Raw genomic sequence first — 15,130 nt, forward strand, 5'->3', positions numbered from 1 at the left:
ACCCCTCCTCTGCCGTTACCTATAGGATCAAGACTGGACCCTTGTATTCCAGTCTGACTCGAATTTCTCCATGATTTTAACCCAGTCTATGTTCCCAAGCACATTTTTTGTGTGACTCAGAACTTAACTTCATATATTATTCTCATTCTCTTCCAAGTACTTGGAGTTGTTCATGTCTGATTTGAAACCCCAGTGTCTAGGAGAATTCCTCCTCTATAGAAAACACCCACTTTGTGTTTGATGGTGACTCAGTTGATAAAGAATCCACCTGCAATGCAGGAGATCCAGGTTTGATCCCTGGGTTGGGAAGATCCCCTGGAGAAGGAAATGGTAACCCACTCCAGTATTCTTGCCCGGGAAATCCCATAGAGAGAAGAGCCTAACGGGCTACAGTCCATAGGGTCACAACAGTCGGACACTACTTAGTAACTAAACCATCACCAGTGAGTGAACAAATGAATGACTGTGTGCACAAGTGCATCTTGCTGTCTTTCCCCTGCATCCCCCACCAGCTCTGTCTCCCTTCCTGATTTTATCCTTGTATTAATCAGACTCAGAGAAAGTTTCTTGCCAGCTCAGAACAGCTTTCTGGTTTCCTTCTCTTTACAGATGATATTGCCTGATGGCTGCTGCTACTCAACAGTTTTTTCCCTGTGTTGCAAAAATAAAACTTTGGATTCTCAGTTGATTCTGTATCTAGGCTCTGGAGCAAATCAATAGCCATGCTTTTGAGGAAAGACTTGGTCCTGTTTGGTCTCAGTTCTGTCTGGAGGTAAAAGAGCCCTGCCCTAGGGGTGGAGCAACCTCTTATCAGTCAAGTATTTCTTGACTGGTGTCTGTAGGGTATGGATCCCTTTTGAATTAATGGAACAGGATACCTGTATTGTAGGGATCACCAAGGAGCTTAAATTTGAATTTTATGAATTTTATGCCGATTAGCTAATGGAAAATAAAGTCAAGTGACCCTGTCCATTAAGCTGATCTGCCTCCCTACATTCTAACTGCAGAGTCATCCAGCAAGCCTTTGATTATCACATGGATATTTATCTCCCAAGAAATGTTCCTGAGACTAGAATTTCTTGTTGAATAGAACTAAATTAGCATGCTGTTTATGCTTATGCTATTGATGTTTATGCTCATACTGTTTATGTTTATGGGGTTATTTTTTAAAACTTGGTATGTTTATATCATGATATCAAATGTTCAGATGCTAAGTCATATCCGACTCTTTGCAACCTCATAAATTGTAGCATGTCAGGCTTCCCTGTCCTTCTCTGTCACCCGCAATTTGCTCAAACTCTTGTCCATTGAGTTGATGATACCATCCAACCATATCATCCTCTTTTGGCCCCCTTCTTCTCCTGCCCTTGATCTTTTCCATCATCAGGATCTTTTCCAAGAGTCAGCTCTTCATCTCAGGTGGCCAAAGTATTGGAGCTTCAGCTACAGCATCAGTCCTTCCAATGAATATTCAGGATTGATTTCCTTTAGGATTGGCTTGTTTGATCTCCTTGCTGTCTAAGGGACTCTCAAGAGTCTTCTCCAGCACCACAATTCAAAAGCATCAATTCTTCGGTGCTCAGCCTTCTTCATGGTCCACCTCTCACATCGTACCTAACTACTGGAAAAGCCACAGCTTTGACTATATAGACTTTTATTGGCAAAGTGATGTCTCTGCTTTTTAATATGCTATCTACATTTGTTACAGCTTTTTTTCCAAGGAGCAAGTGTCTTTTAGTTTCATGGCTGCAGTCACTATCCACAGTGATTTTGGAGCCCAAGGAAATAAAATCTGCCATTGTTTCCATTTTATTCCCCATCTATTTGCCATGAAATGATGGGACCAGATGCCAAGATCTTAGTTTTTTGAATGTTGAGTTTTCAGCCGGCTTTTTCACTCTCCTCCTTCACCTTTATCAAGAGTCTCTTTAGTTCCTCTTCACTTTCTGCCATAAGGGTAGTGTCATCTGCATATCTGAGATTGTTAATATTTCTCCCAGCAGTCTTGATTCCAGCTTATGAGTCATCCAGCATTTCACATGCTGTACTCTGCATATAAGTTAATAAGCAGGATGACAGTATACAGCCTTGATGTACTCCTTTCCTGATTTTGAACCAGTCTATTGTTCCACGTCCAGTTCTAACTGTTACTTCTTGGCCCGCATACAGATTTCTCAGGAGACAGGTAGGGTACTCTGGCATTCCCATCTCTTTAAGAATTTTCCACAGTTTGTTGTGATCCATACAGTCAAAGGCTTTAGCATAGTCAATGAAGCAGAAGTAGATGTTTTTCTGAAATTCTCTTACTTTTTCTGTTATCCAGTGGCTGTTGGCAACTTGATCCCTGGTTCTTCTGCCTTTTCTAAATCCAGCTTGTACATCTGGAAGTTCTCAGGTCATGAACTACTGAAGCCTGGCTTGGAGAATTTTGAGCATTACCTTGCTAGCGTGTGAAATGAATGCAATTGTGCAGTAGTTTGAGCATTCTTTGACATTGCCTTTCTTTGGGATTGGAATGAAAACTGACCTTTTCCAGTCCTGTGGCCACTGCTGAGTTTTCCAAATATTTTGTTTGTGTGTATGCAAAGAGTTGACTCATTGGAAAAGACTCTGATGCTGGGAGGGATTTGGGGCAGGAGGAAAAGGGGACAACAGAGGATGAGATGGCTGGATGGCATCACTGACTTGATGGACATGAGTCTGAGTGAACTCCAGGAGACAGTGATGGACAGGGAGGCCTGGCGTGCTGCGATTCATGGGGTCACAAAGAGTTGGACACAACTGAGCAACTGAACTGAACTGATATGTAATCATATCTCCAGAAGGATTCATATCTGTAGCAATTGAGATATCATTTGAAAACCTGTGGAAAAGTTTTGTAATGCTGGTTCTGACTGACAAAAAATATCAACCTTCTGTGCAAAAAAAAAAAGGCATCCAAAAAATGGGGTGGGAGAAATATATAGATGCAGTATTATAAATCTTTTGGGCTTCCCCAGTGATCCAGCTGGTAAAGAACCCACTTGCCAATGCAGGAGAGGCAAGAGACTCAGGTTTGATTCCTGGGTCCGGAAGATGCCCTGGAGAAGGAAATGGCAACCTACTCCAGTATTCATGCCTGGAAAATTTGATGGACAGAGGAGCCTGGTGAGCTACAGTCCATGGAGTCACAAGAGTTGGACACAACTTAGCGACTAAACCACTACAACCACCACTGCCACCAGTGAATTTACCCCCACCTGTCAATAGGAAGACTACCTGTAACATTCACCATTTTCCTGGGGTGGCAAAAAATTAAGTTCAGTTCTCTGAGACCACTTCCATAAATATTCTCTTTCTTCTGGCATGGCACTACTGAAAATTGACTTACTGAAGCAGTTAACTGCTACTTATCTAGTATTTTTAAAACCCCTAGAATTGAGCTCCTATGAAGAAATGTTGGTGGCAAGAATACACAGAAGAACTGTACAAAAAAGATCTTCACAACCCAGATAATCATAATGATGTGATCACTAACCTAGAGCCAGACATCTTGGAATGTGAAGTCAAGTGGGCCTTAGAAAGCATCACTACGAACAAAGCTAGTGGAGGTGATGGAATTCCAGTTGAGCTGTTTCAAATCCTGAAAGGTGATGCTGTGAAAGTGCTGCACTCAATATGCCACCAAGTTTGGAAAACTCAGCAGTGGCCACAGGACTGGAAAAGGTCAGTTTTCATTCCAATTCCAAAGAAAGGCAATGCAAAAGAATGCTCAAACTACTGCACAATTGCACTCATCTCACATGCTAGTAAAGTAATGCTCAAAATTCTCCAAGCCAGACTTCAGCAATACTTGAACCGTGAACTCTCTGATGTTCAAGGTGGTTTTAGAAAAGGCAAAGGAACCAGAGATCAAATTGCCAACATCTGCTGGATCATGGAAAAAGCAAGAGAGTTCCAGAAAAACATCTATTTCTGCCTTATTGACTATGCCAAAGCCTTTGACTCTGTGGATCGCAAACTGTGGAAAATTCCTCAAGAGATGGGAATACCAGACCACCTGACCTGCCTCTTGAGAAATCTGTATGCAGGTCAGCAAGCAACAGTTAGAACTGGACATGGAACAACAGACTGGTTCCAAATAGGAAAAGGAGTCCGTCAAGGCTGTATATTGTCACCCTGCTTATTTAACTTATATACAGAGAACATCATGAGAAACGCTGGACTGGAAGAAACACAAGCTGGAATCAAGATTGCCAGGAGAAATATCAATAACCTCAGATATGCAGATGACACCACCCTTATGGCAGAAAGTGAAGAGGAGCTAAAAAGCCTCTTGATGAAGGTGAAAGAGGACAGCGAAAAAGTTGGCCTAAAGCTCAGAAACGACATTCAGAAAGGGAAGATCATGGCATCTGGTCCCATCACTTCATGGGAAATAGATGGGGAAACAGTAGAAACAGTGTCAGACTTTATTTTTTTGGGCTTCAAAATCACTGCAGATGGTGATTGCAGCCATGAAATTAAAAGACGCGTACTCCTTGGAAGAGAATTTATGACCAACCTAGATAGTGTATTCAAAAGCAGACATTACTTTGCCAACTAAGATCCGTCTAGTCAAGGGTATGGTTTTTCCTGTGGTCATGTATGGATGTGAGAGTTGGACTGTGAAGAAGGCCGAGTGCCAAAGAATTGATGCCTTTGAACTGTGGTGTTGGAGAAGACTCTTGAGAGTCCCTTGGACTGCAAGGAGATCCAACCAGTCCATTCTGAAGGAGATCAGCTCTGAGATTTCTTTGGAAGGAATGATGCTAAAGCTGAAACTGCAATACTTTGGCCACCTGATGCAAAGAGTTGACTCATTGGAAAAGACTCTGATGCTGGGAGGGATTGGGGGCAGGAGGAGAAGGGGACAACCCAGGATGAGATGGCTGGATGGCATCACGGACTTGATGGATGTGAGTCTGAGTGAACTCTGGGAGATGGTGATGGACAGGGAGGCCTGGTGTGCTGCAATTCATGGGGTCGCAAAGAGTCGGACACGACTAAGCGACTGAACTGAACTGAACTGAAGAAATGTTATGAGAAATGTCTTTACATTTCTGGTAAAACATCTGGCAAAGAGCCACTGTCTATTAATGTCTTTTAAAATGTACACTGTATAAAAAACCTTATGATAATTCCTCATAGGACTGAGAGTCAGGGGAATGTTCGCCTCCCTTGAAAATATGATCAGCTTCCTCTCATTAGACCAGAAGACTTAGGGAATCCCTTAGGTTTCTCTCTTTTCATTGCTGCCAAAAATCTCAGGATTACCTCTTCCACTCAAATACAATAGTCTCCCTTACCTTCTGTTTCCTGGCATTTCCTAACTGCCAACTCCACCCTGGATCATCCTTTAATGGCTTTGTTATATATTTTTAAATACTTTTATTTATTTTTGGCTGTGCTGGGTCTTTGCTGCTGTGCAGGTTTCTTTCTCTAGTTGCGGCAAGCGGGGGCCGCTCTCTAATTGCTGTGTGCGGGCTTCTTGTTGGGGTGGCTTCTCTTGTTGTGGAGCATAGACTCTAGGGCAGGCAGCCTTCAGTAGCTGAGGCATGTGGGCTCAGTAGTTGCAGCTCCCAGGCTCTAGAGCACAGGCTCGATAGTTTTGGAACACGGGCTTAGTCGCTCTGCTGCATATAGGATCTTTCCAGATCAGAGATCGAACCTGTGTCTCCTGCATTGGCAGAGGGATTATTTACGACTGAGCCACCAGGAAAGCCTCTGGTTTTATTATTTTAGCCCCTTGAGTCTTGCTCATTTGAAATATTCACAAAGCGCATTGACTATACACAAAATAAAACTTTAAAAATCTAAATCAAATGAAGCTACATAACTATGACCTAGGGTTATGGTAGATAATGAGCCTCCCCTGCTACTGAAAGTTTTCATGCAGAGGTTGGGTGAACATCTGGCTGGGACGCACTGTAAACATCAGCTATAATTATTTCACAGTTTTAGGCCAAAGGCCAGCCAAAGCAAATGCCAGGTAATAAATACGATGGGATGGTTCTTTCCTGCTCTGCCCCTGAGTGTTTTCATCTAGGCCATCATAGCGTGTTCCAGTAAGATTCACTGTGGTTAAAAGAAGAAAGAAAGATATCATGGAAACATATACACTACAGTGTAAAATAGATAGCCAGAGGGAATTTGCTGTATGACTCAGGGAACTCAAAGTGGGGCTCTGTAACAGCCTAGAAGGATGGGGTAGGAGGTGGGAGGGAGGTTCAAAAAGAAGGGGACTAGGTGTACCTATGGCTGATTCATGGTGATGTGTGGCAGAAACCAACACAATATTGTAAAACAATTATCCTTCAATTAAAAATAAATTAAAAAAAAAAACTAAAAAGAAAAAGAAAACAAAAAGTAAAAAGGCATTCCTCCGATGTCTTTCAGATGCGACACCCAAAACCTTGGCTGATTTTTGTGACCAGAATATTACACTATATTCTGTTAAGAGTAGTTCATAAACTTGGTTTATAGACCCTCTTAAAATCCAATGAAGACTATAAACTCTTTCCAGAAGAATATACGTATGTACCTAAATCGAAATGTGCATATATTGCTAGGCTATTCAGTGAACCTCTGAAGCTGATTGAACCTCTGAAGCTGATCACTAGATCCCCCATGTTCATAACATTGGTTCCAGACAAACTGGTAGAAGTCTGTGGAATAGAGAGAAGGAAGAGCAACAGATTTGCCAGGTCTTAGTCAACTGCTTAAATATGGGCCAACTCTCAAAAATTGGTTCCATCTTTTCCTCTTTTGGGCTTCCCTGATAACTCAGTTGGTAAAGAATCTGCCTATAATGTGGGAGACCCTGGTTTGATTCCTGGGTTGGGAAGATCCCCTGGAGAAGAGATAGGCTACCTGCTGCAGTATTCTTGGGCTTCCCTTCTGGCTCAGCTGGTAAAGAATCCACCTGCAATGCGGGAGACCCGGGTTCGATCCCTGGGTTGGGAATATCCCCTGGAGAAGGGAAAGGCTACCCACTCCAGTATTCTGGCCTGGAGAATTCATTGGACTATACAGTCCACGGGGTCACAAAGAGTCAGACACGACTGAGCGACTTCCACTTTTACTTTTTCATCTTTTGATATGAGAGTAAGATGGTTCCCAAAGCACTTAGGAAAGATGAGAGCGAAGGGATGTAAGTACATAGATGCTAATAAACGAGTTATTCACAAATGAATAATTCAGAAGAACAGAGCTCTCATTTTAAGTGAAAGGAAACTCTTGCCGTTATGGCTGTGAATTGTGGGCTCCAGCTGAGGACATGGACGTCATTTCCAGCAAGCACCCTCCTTGAAGGAGGCACAGAGATGAAAAGAATTCCAAATGAGCAGCACCTTTAGGTGCTGGAAAGAGGATAGGATTGGAAGCAGCGGTCACATACTCAGCATCTTCAAGGGCCAGGCAGGAAGTGAGGAGAATGGTGGTCCCTGGAGAATCACCCTCCCAAATGGTCTTTGTTCATATTCATAAAAAACAGCATTTGACCCACCACTCGAAAAAAGTATCTGTGGCTGACTTGCCATCTCTGGAGTCAAATGATTGTAAGTTAAATTCCAGGTCTGCTTCTTATTAGTGAGGATCTTGGGAATGTGCCTTAACCACCTTCAGGCTCAGTTTCATTCTTCATAGTGACAACATCATGTGTCTTTGAACCTTGATCATGAAAATTTGTGACAATGTAAATAAAGTGCCTCACACTAGACTTGGTGTATACTATGAAATGTAGCTATTATTCGAGCCCCAGGCCCTAGCTGTGTACCTATCTCCCTGAAAATTTATAGGTAAATAGAAATATAGGAATAAAGGTTATCAGAGACCTCTAAAGCTCTTTGAGTAACTACAGTATGTATTTAAGCTAAGTCATCTTAGCATTCTGGAGTTACCTACCCAGTGGTTTCAGTCTTAATAGATTGTGGCTTCCCAGGTGGGCAGAGTGGTGAAGAACCCACCTGCCAATGTAAGAGACATGAAAGATGCAAGTTAGATCCCTGCATCAGGAAGATCCCCTGGAGGAGGGCATGGCAATCCACTCCAGTATTCTTGCTTGGAAAGTCCCATGGACAGAGGAATCTGGTGGGCTCCTGTTCATAGGGTTGCAAAGAATTGGACACGACTGAAGCAACTTAGCCCACACAGTTACAGAGGCATTCCGCGTGAGGGGAAAAAGAAAAGCGCTTTTACTTGGTCTTCGGGGCTCTGAGAGGTATCAGTCCCTCGAAGGGGTTACATAAAAGCCCCATGGGCATCTAATGTGTTGGCAGAGATTAATTGACTGGAGGAGGCAAGAACTAAGTGAACATGAGGGGAAAGTCAGAGAAGTACAGCAACTATGTACCACCATTTAGCAACCTTGCTGAAGATAGCTAAAGATACAGCTCTCAGCGTTAGCAACTTAAAGGCAGTAATTACTTGTGTATGTCTTTTCTCCAGGGCACGGTTTTGGGTGAGGCAAGATACTGCCCTTGTTGGGTGGAAGCGTGTCTTCATTTGAATTTTTGATGTTTTGTTTATCATGGGTTTTTTTTTTTGCATTAAATTTTAATACTTTTTTAAGTATTTTTTTTAAGTACTAAGGTATTATTTATCTTCATTACTAAATTTTTTTGGCACCCCTTAAATTTTCCACCCTAGTCCCAGCCCTGTTCTTCTCTGAATATTAAATTGTTGAAATCATAGGAGTGTTTCATTCAGTGATTCACAAAAGGATTAACAAGACTCAATAGCATGTTATATTCGTAGCTAAGATTTATTACAGCAATAAACATAGAGTTGAAACAACAGGGGGAAGAAAGATAGGCATTGTTGGAGTCTAGAAAGGTCCAGCACAAATTTCTGATGTTCTTCCTTGTCCAGAGCTACTTAGCAGTACCTAAGTTTCGAAGTACCCCTGGACAAGCACTCCCTAGCTCAAGGATATATGCGGAATGTCTCTGCCTAGGAATGCCTTTTTGAGTCTCTGGGTCTAAGTTCTTTTATATGGGGACTGGTCACATACACAAACCTTGCTAAGCAACCATCGCTTCACAACCAGCCATAACAATGGAAACTCAACAGTAAAACTAGGTGCACATTATCATTATTGATGTTTATGCAAAGCAGCTTAATAAGCCAGCAATGGCATAGTCCATTGCTCCAGAAATATATACAACAAAATCATCCATCGCTAACACAAGGAACACTTGGAGGACCACAGTCCCCAGGACTTAGTGAAGTCATGGTTCTCTTGGAGACACACCAGGAGTAAGCAACCAGACCTGTTATGTTAACCTTTTCTCTCACATGGATTCATGTGGAAAATTGAAGTGTCACCTTTATTAAAAGTAGCAGTACTGCTAAATTGTGGTAATTGAAGAGCATGGCTTAGATCCATGTCAAAAGACTTTCCACTAGATTCTTGGAACCTAGACTTTGAGATGACCCATCTATGGGAGAATCTGGGACTGCAGAGGACACACTTACCCACCCAGATGGAAGAGATACTACTGTTTTTGTAATGGTGGAAAAAAAAGTGTTAGTCATTCAGTTGTGACCGACTCTTTGAGACCCGGTGGACTGTAGCCTGCCAGGCTTCTCTGTCCATGGAATTCTCCAGCCAAGAATACTGGCATGGATAGCCATTCCATCCTCCAAAGGAATCTTCCCGACCCTGATTGAACCTGGGTATCTTGCCTTGCAGGCAGATTCTTTCCCATCTGAGCCAAAGGGAAGCTGCTTTTTGTAACTATTTAGCCCCCAAAGGGAGGGTGATAGCTTTCCAGAGCTATCTTTAAAAGGCAGATATTAGGCTTACTTCCAATATGCTTTCCAGAAGGAGACAGACCTGTCCCTTGAGCAGACACTCCTAAAAGGAAGAGAACAGGCATGAGCTCATTCCTTTGTCTAGGCTCAGCTGATAAGCTTATCTTTGAACGTAGGGAGAAGAAAGTGAAGGGATATAGCAAACAGGTATATTTTCCCAATACTGGACAGTTGAGCAGATTGCTTAAAGGAAACGTAAAAACAATAGTACATGCCATTGAAAGGAATGGCTCCAAAACTGTTTTTATCCCTGAGAACAAAATTCCCTCCCACTCTTCCAGTAATGGGCAGGATAACATTTTCTCTGGTCAGAGTCCAGAATCACTCTCAATGAAGCTTGATATAAATTCCTACAACACCAGATTCATGCCTCTTTTTTCCCCTCCAACAGAAAGCCACCTTGTCCTGAGTGACTGACTTTCAGGCAGCTTTAGTTGATGGCATAGTTATTCATAGTTGGCAAACTATGACCCCAGGGAGAAATCTGACCCCACAGTTTTACTGGGACACAGCCATGCCCATTTGTTTAAATATTATCTACAATAGCTGTTTTTGTTGCAGGAAGGGGGACCCCTTCCGGGGCCTGAGAGTGGCCTCTTGTCTAACACTCAGAAATGAATTGTCTGAGGAGATGCATGTGTTGAAAAGCAAAAGATTTGATTGGGAAGGGGCGCCTGAGCAGAGAGCAGGAAGGTAAGGGAACCCAGGAGAACTACTCTTTCACATGGCTCGCAGTCTCAGGCTTTATGGTAATGGAGTTAGTTTCCGGGTTGTCCCTGGCCGATCATTGTGACTCAGACTTCTTCCTGGTGGCACGCGTATCTCTCAGCCAAGATGGAGTCCAGTGAGAAGGATTCTGGGAGGTTGGTAGGAGACATGAACTGGCATCTCCTCTCTCCTTTAGACTTTTCCCAAATTCTTCTGGTTGATGTAGCTTGTTAGTTCCACATTCCTTACCAGGACCTCCTGTCATAAGATAACTCACCCAGGTGGTTACTATCATGCCTAGCCAGCTTGAGTAGTTTTAGTCAGTGATTCTCCTAATAACTTGAGTAGATTTTTCTTTAGAAAAAGTAAGTTTATTGCTGCATTATCATTATAAAAAGTATACTGTATTTTTAATATTATATAACTTTATAGATTTATAGAGAAAACATTTAGATTTATGTAAAAGTTGCAGATAGTGCAGAGTTGATTTGAGTAGTTTCGACAAAGACCATATGGCCTATAAAACCTAAGATGGGTATTACCAGGTCCCTTACCAAAAAAGTATTTATGCCACCAGTGCACTGAGAAACAGGTGCATAGGCAGTTTCTAACTCTACTACAGGAAAATGAAAGTGAATTAGCATGTTATCGAAATCTCACTACTGGAACAAGTTGAGAAAGGGGCCAGTACAGACTAAGGAAAAATTAGCTAACAGATTGCTTTATATGCTTTTTTCTTAAATTCCGGTGCAAGTAAATTCAAGTTGTTTGAAACAGACTCTTTCAAAGAGGCCATGTCTTCTTGGTTAGATTTTGCTAAGCTCCAAAAACCGTAATTTACCTGCTTGCATTTGCAGAGTCTGTTCTGGGTGTTGTGATAGTGAAAGAGGAACTGTGCAAATACTTGCAATATGATGCAGATGGTTCTGAGGAAAGAATGAGTGTGGCTGGAGTCAGAGAGTCAGAGAAAAAAGCCAAGATAGGAACCAACTGTAACTAACCCTATCCACCTCTCAATAGAAGGTTGAGGTGCTTTTAAACGTTCCCTTGTTGGGATATACCCTTTTCATCTTATTAATCACATATAATGTCTTAGAAGAAAAAGAGTATCATACTATTTCAGTTATAAACTTGTATTGTTCATACAAGTATTTCCACAGCTCATCCTCCAAGAAGTATCTTGTGTGGGTTAGTTTGGTTGGGCTTTTTGGTTTATGTTGGTTGTTGCTGTTGCTTTGAGAATTTTATTGCTGCTGTTATTTCTAACTGCAGATGTCTGAAAATTGTCGAACTTCCACACAAGTGGTCCAAATGTAACTTCAGTATTCACTCAGTTGTGTATCAACTGACCAAAGTATTTTATACTTATTCTATAAGGACATCACTAGCCAGATTCCTTGATGTATATTCTTAGAAGTCACTGTCTCACCAGCACCCTTGCATTTTCCCAGTAGCAGGAATAAACTCTTCATAGGAGATTGCATGTCTTTGGCATAAAAAACTGCCTCTGGTTGCACCTGGGTGGTGGGTAAATGGGGGGATGGTGTTCATGTTATTATTCTCTATTTTTGTGTATGTTTGAAAATGTCCATAATGGAAGTTTGGGTTTTCTATTTATTTATTTGGTTCTGCTGGGTCTTAGTTGTGGCATGCAGGATCTTTTTTAGGCAAGCAAACTTTTAGTTGTGACATACAGAATCTACTTCCCTGACCAGGGATGGAACCTTGCCCCTCTGCATTGGGAGCATAGAGTCTTAGCTACAGGACCACCAGGAAACCCTGGCATTTTTCTTTGCACTGATTGTTGGATGTAGTTGGTGGTTCTCTAATGCATGAACAACCACCATATATTCCACTGGTCTTTGCAAACTGGAGCTTGAAATTTTCATTAGCAATCATTACTAGGGTGGCAGCTGTACAAGAAAAATGAAGTCGTTGAGCATAGCAAGGTTAACACTACTTCTTAATGCTTCAGAGTGGAGCATTCTTTGAGAGGTACAACTAAACATTCAGGTTAAAATGAAAAAATATTTTGGGCAGAAATTAGATATTAATGGCCTTGCAAATATATCCTTTCGAAAGAAAGCTACTTATGAAATGAGCCCTTATCAGTAAACTTCTCCTCATTTGTTACCTACATTTATTAAACTCCTGTAGGCAAAGACCTGTGCTAGACAGGGAGACACAAAGATAATGTTTGTCTTTGTCAAACTGGACAAAGAAAGAATAAGACAGATAACACCTAATCCCCAAAACTTAGCACTGAGTCTTAGACTTGGCCCTCAATGACCAGAAATCAACTTAGCTCAATTCACTTCAGAGTTAATGCCATTCTAATAGAGCACCTACTCTGGGTAAGGTTCTGAGCTAGCTACTAAAACTGTGGAGGAAAAATATAGTCCCCATCCTTGGTCTAGGGGGGGAAGATGGGTAATAAAATCAACTCTTGGATTCTGGAATTGCACTGGCTACTATGAGATGACAGAAAAAGACTTCAGGGAAGTCTTCATGAGTTAAATCTTAAAGGATTATTAAGGTTAGCAAGTGATTAAAAATGAGCAGAAGCAGAGAGTTATAAAGTATCTCTGGTATGAGGTCAGGAATTATTTGGTAATCAAATACCAAGAGTATTTAATTATCACTAGAAAGTGCACTCTGTGGTGGGATTTTGTCTTGTTTTGTTCATTGTATGTCTGGATCGTGTAGGCACTCATTAAGTATTAATTAAATGAACAAACAAATCCAGCTATAAATTGTTGCTTGAGTCCAGAGTTTATGGTAGAGAGCGACAGTGGAGGTGGAAAAGATAAAATCAAGGAATCCCTGTATGAAGCTTGAATTTTATGATGATGGAGAAACACTCAAGAATTTCACAGAGAAAAAATAGCATGGGAGGATTTGTGCTTTTGAGCTTTGCAGGGGAGAAGTCTCAGGGGCATAAGACTGGAGAAGGAAACAAAGTGTAAGCTATTGCTAAAATCCAGGGGAAAGTTGATTGGGTAAAAACCATGGAATTCAGACACAAATTCAATGTCACCTAAAGCCACCAAATGGTTAGCATGAAGAAGACTGGCAATACCAAGCACTGTCAAACATGTGGGACAAGCAGAACACTTATCCCCTGCTGGTGGAGTTTACACCGATGCAATCTCTTTGAAAAGCTGTTGGGTAACTCCTACAAAAGCTGAATGCAGTAATCCCCCTTTCAGGTAAACTACAGAAGCCAACAAGAATGGGTGTTCATATGCCCCCAAAGATGTCTGCGCAAAGGATGTTCCTAGCAGCACTCTTTGTCATAGCCCAAATGGATAAACTGTGTTACAGTCATGCAACAGAATACTAGAAAAAGAAAAAAAAAAAGCTGAAAATGAATGTATGGCCATTACACAGATAAATCTCAGAAACATCATGTTGAGTAAGAAGCCAGGCGCAGAAGAATACACACAACATACTATAGAATTCCATTTATAAACGTTCAAAGACAGACTCAGCCCATTTGTGGTGAAAAATCTGGAGTAGACTTTGGCTTTGGGCACAGGGTAATGACTGGGAGCGAGGAGCTAAGCTATATCTACATCTTGATCTGGACATGGTTATACGAGTGGGCTCTCTTTTGTAATAACTCGCCAAGCTGTATGCTGCCATTTGTGCAATGTTCTGAATATATATGAATATTTTAAGTGGCCTCAGTTTCCTGGCTCAGGTACCTGGGTGCGTGATGGTGACCCTGTATTAGATTCAATGTGTCTAGAAGAAAGAGGAGTCAAATTCCACAGTTACCAAGGTTCTTAGTGCGTTTGTGGCTTCTGGCTGCCCAAGTCACAGCGTAGGCATACCACAATCCCTATGGTCATGGAAATCACCCCTCCCTGGAAATCGCCCTTCAAGGGGAGCCCTCCTGTTTCTAATACCCCTACAGATTGTGCCACCCCTCTGTTCAGGGAACTCTCATCCAAGAAGAGAAGCCCATTTTTAGGGGCCCCCAAACTCTTTGGCTCCATGCTGCTTTTTGGCAGTGGGGGAGATCCTAAGATAAGGAGTCAGAATCAGATCCACTAGAATCATTGCCATAAGAATGATAAAACAGCATCTTCTAGACCACTGGGGGTGGGGGGGGACTGTCTAGAATTACGTGGCAGTGGTCATGGGGAACAGACACACCTTGGGAACTTCTCATCCCTTCTTTGCCAGTGCTTTCTTCTGCTCAGCTATTACGTGTGCCTTCACTGGAGTCAAGCCACTCCTGAAGCAGAGGAGTAGAGGATAGAGACTCAGGAGGAACCTTGGACAGAAGCCACAAGGAAGGATAAGTGGGAGCCACTGCAAACATAGTTTAAAACAGGGGGAAAAACAGACTGAGACTGGAGTGAACCCCAAGCCTCTCCCACCTTGCTTTCCACCCCAGCATCGGTTAGAGACCAGGGACAAAGTTCCTTTCTGGCCAGGTTGAGCTGTCTCGGAAGTCCTAATATCCTCAAGTGAAAAGAGTGAAAAAAGCATGCCCAAGCTCCCAGCTCCCAGCCCCCAGCTTCATGGAGCATGCCAAGCAGGCAAAGGCTTGCTTCCTTTGCCTCATCTTGATCAGGAG

At 42.2% G+C, this 15,130-nt stretch overlaps 1 protein-coding gene across 1 annotated transcript in view; it reads left to right on the forward strand.

The window, feature by feature from the left end:
• The window catches only part of LOC138433224 (thioredoxin domain-containing protein 8-like), a 36,704-nt gene that overhangs the window by 20,253 nt on the left and 1,321 nt on the right, over positions 1–15,130 (forward strand). The gene's annotated exons all lie outside the window — the stretch shown is intronic.

This window comes from Ovis canadensis, chromosome 2, assembly GCF_042477335.2.
Source record: "Ovis canadensis isolate MfBH-ARS-UI-01 breed Bighorn chromosome 2, ARS-UI_OviCan_v2, whole genome shotgun sequence".
Taxonomy (NCBI): Eukaryota; Metazoa; Chordata; class Mammalia; order Artiodactyla; family Bovidae; genus Ovis; species Ovis canadensis.